Source organism: Teleopsis dalmanni, chromosome 1 (assembly GCF_002237135.1).
Source record: "Teleopsis dalmanni isolate 2A chromosome 1, ASM223713v2, whole genome shotgun sequence".
Classification (NCBI taxonomy): Eukaryota; Metazoa; Arthropoda; class Insecta; order Diptera; family Diopsidae; genus Teleopsis; species Teleopsis dalmanni.
In genome coordinates, this window is record NC_051846.1 from 3,432,347 (window position 1) to 3,436,644 (window position 4,298).

Consider the following 4,298-nt stretch of genomic DNA (forward strand, 5'->3'; position numbering starts at 1 on the left):
CAATTTCGCTAAAATTTTATAAAATTACAAATAACTCAAAAACTAAAAAAATGAAACTCCAATTTTTTGCTAGAGGTTATATTTGTCTACTAATAAATAATGTACATAGTATAATAAAAGTAAAAGATTTTTTGTGAAAATTTAGTATGGAAAATGGGTATACCAGTAAGTGCTCTGTCACAAAACTTTATAAAACTAAGAGATATAGTATTATTATTATTAAAATTATTGATGTGAAATCGCCCAACAGCCGGTACTACGGCGAAAAGAATCCTATTGTACCAATTTCACTATTGATTACACAAAGCTCTTTAAAGCTTTAGAGCTCTTAATCTGTTCTGATGAAATTCCATATAAAACAAAGTCTTCTGTGCGTTATTAAAGCTAGACAGTCACAACGAATATGCATAGTAGTTTCCTTATCTTTATGAAATAATCTGCATTCCGAATTAGCAGATAATCGTAGTTAATGAAGGTAATATTTCAGGCCGTGTTGATCTGTAATGAAATCCGTTATCAACCTTACATTACATTTTGAGAATTTAAGAATGTTTTTGTAGGAGTACGGTTTAATCAGTGGTTTTATTTCTTTGAGTCTTGGGAAATCATCCCGCATATGATTCTCGCTCTCCGTGATAATTTATTTTGTACTGGCCCAGTTCAACCCACAAAAGGGTTGAGGATCTGTAAAAGTAGTTTTTGATGCAATTCTGGCTAGCTCGTCAACTTCTTCATTTCTCAAAACTCCAAACTCTCCTGTGATCAGGAACCTAATAAAGGTTTACCTTATTCCGAGCTGCTAGTAACTGTAGGAGCTGTTTCGACTTAGTAATATAGTAGGAGTAATTTGTATTTGTAATTTCATTTCTTCATCTATCATAGTTTTTGAGATATTGAAAAAATGGAAAACTTGAAAATTTTTGGGCCGTAATTTGTAGGAGTTCTCGTAAGCTAATTGGGCTGAAAATATATTCAAAAGGAAGCTCATCTCAGAAACTTAAATTTCAGCTTAATATCTCTACTGCTTATGTAAATACAAAATTTTGATTTTTTAGTTACAAAAACTAAATTTTTTGTATATATGGTTTAAAAAATGAATACAATAAACCAATATAGTTTAAAATATTTTTATTGCTTAACATAAATATTGATAAATAATTGACATATGTGATATATACTTGTAGTTTGAAATAAAATTCAGATACAATATGTAGGTATGTATGTAAAAAGCTTTAAAAACAGCAACATTTCATTTTAATCAATTTAAATAAACTGAATTCGATTTGCCTGAAGTAATTAATTGAAGTTGCAAAATAATATTCCGAAGCGAAATTTAGTCTATCAATAGAGGCCATTTCATTTTTCAATTTGCTATTTCGGCTGTAATTAATCATTTGGCAGTAGAGAGTGAACAAAAACGTAGCTAAAACCGAAATAAGCAAAAAGCGCCGAAAACCATAAACATGCTTTAACCTAAATCCAGTGAGCCAAAATTGCTAACAAAAATGCACAACATCTGTTTTAGGCATGAAGAACAAAAATTAAAATGGCACAAAAAATTTATGAACACGTAGGTGAAGCTCAAAACTGTGTACTTGTGAATGTATTTGTGTATATTTGTATATGTTTACAGAGCAATTGCAATGGAGCACTCTGTAGTGAAATGAAAACAAAACATAATACAAAAAACAAAAACAAAAAAACAACCTATATTCAATTTGGTATATATTTGGCCATTTAACTGAATCGGAGAACTTAATCATAAATTAAACTAAAAAGCAACAACAAAAACAAAGTCAAATTGAAATGGCAATATCAATTGCAACTATAATTTTAAGTACAACAACAATAATGACATATGACAAGCACTCGACCAACATACACACGCAAACATTGACTAACCACACATACAAGCAAGCAAATAATAACACTTATAAAAGCAGCAACAATAAAATGTGGCAACAAGGATTTCAATTGGAGTTTGCTATTTAGGTATGTCTGTTGTTATTATTGTTGTTGTTGTTGTTGCTGATAACAGTTACAAATGCAATAACAGCAACAAATGCAAGTAAAATGTTAAGCCATATTAGTGTAGCTTAATATTGTTAAACAAAAACAAAAACAACAGTAATAGAATAGCAACAACTAAAACAAACTTGGTAACAACACATTGGCAGCGGTATTAGAAATTACAGTAACATGAGCAAGCGTTCTTTTTTTTTTTTTGCATTTTGTTGTATAGACGATAACTTAAAATCGAAAACGTTTCCGTATGTAAGCGACTACAATTCCACTAACTGTTGATGGTAACTGTGTATGCGGGCGGGTGGAAGAGCTTAAAATAGTTTTCATGTGAAGCTTTGTTAAAACCACAAAATGTGTGAGCATTCAACGGATAAGGCAAGCATTGCCAATGGCGTTGCCGTTGTAGTTGCTACTGCCTTGGCTCTAGTCACTGCCGCTACCGTTGTTCTTTGGAGTTGAAGTTACAATTTTGGACATTGAAACGGAAGCAGGAAATTAGTTTGTGCGAAATTTTTTACTCTAGCTACTACTAAACTGTAGAAAAAAAAATTAATATAATAAAATATTACTCTAAAAAATTCGATAGCTTAAGAGTGCACAATTTTAGACTAAATCGTTTCTTAAGTTGAAAGTAGCATCGTTAGAATTTAATAAATAAAGTTACCTAAAATAGATTTTAAATAACATTTAATAACTATGGGAGTTGAACACTGGTTCAGTATACCCGTACACGTATTACTTAATATCTCTTAAGTACAATTCAGCAATAGTACTAAATTAGGAAATAGTTAAGATTGTACTAGTCACATCAAAAAAAAAATAAAAACACATTTAATAATATTAATGATATAGACATTAATGATATATTTTAAAACAGGTTGGTTGACTGGTTGCAGTTTCGGGCCATTAGATAACTTCTATGTACCTCACTTATCGATTTTTATAAAATATAAAAGTATCAAAGAAGTATTTTTCCTAAAAACGGGTACTAAAGAGAAAAATTATTTATCCAATAATTTGATTTTTGTTCAAGTGAATCAAAAATCTATTGGTTTAATTGTATAGTTATAGTATGTATGTAGTATATAGTATTTTCTTTAATAATAATTTTAAAACATACAATAATAATCCATATTTTAAACATTATATACTTAAAGCTATGACCTGATGTTGTCAGCTTAACCTAGCGATTGCCTACTCTTTTTATACCTCTAGTCTTGTAGAGAGTTTAATTAGTATCTATTGTTGTTATCCATACATAAGTGCGTCTAAAAGATTTCGTTTATAATTTGTTCCCTATATTTAAAGGCTTGGGGTAAGATATGCGCATAAATTCAGCCAGTTCATTCCATTAAGGACACTGTGCAATTCCGTTTGGCTTAAGGTCATTTTCCCAAAATACTTGTATCTTATTTTCTTTAAAATTTGGCAGATTGCAATAAAGTGTATAGATATAATATATTTTATTATACATATTTAATAAATAAATAAATTAATAAATGAATTATTTAATAAATAAATTTATTATGTTTAATTATATGGACATTTTCAGTTCATATAATGTATGAACAATTTATTATGTAAAAATTGTGAGATGGCATGTACAATTTTTTTCATTTTCTTAACAATGTAGAGAGTTTATATGCAGTTAACGCAGTTTAAAAAGTAGGTTATAATAGCTAACTCTACTAATATCTTTTGTCAAATTTTAAAAATTAAATTTAAATTTTAAATAAATTTTATTTCTGCACTACATTTAGTAATTCTTTTCTTCGAATATTATATATTAGAATTGACAAAACAAGGAGTGACCTAACGCAAAAGACATATGGCACAAAATTTTAAAATTCTCTGTTTTTCACACAAATTCTTTGAAAAGAAAACTGGTCACTTAATCTGCAGTATAAATTATTATAACATCAGGCATATCGAACAGATTCAACTCGTACTATTATCTGAAAAAATTTCTGATTATAATAGAATTTAAATCAATTGATACAGATATTGTAGTCACTCTTGAATACATTGATAACCCCAAACCCAGAAAATACTTCTTCAGGATGAAAATCAGAATATTTTTTATTAAAATCAAATTGTATTTATTGTTCACTTAGATTAGCTCAAATCACGCACTTATATAGAAAAATCAAATAAATAGTATATTTATAGCATGTGTATGCTACTTTTAACCATTTTTCATACTATTGAAAAGTGCGTGTGTCTAAAACGTGTTAACAAATTCGAAATTTGAATTCACAATTCATTTGTGAAGT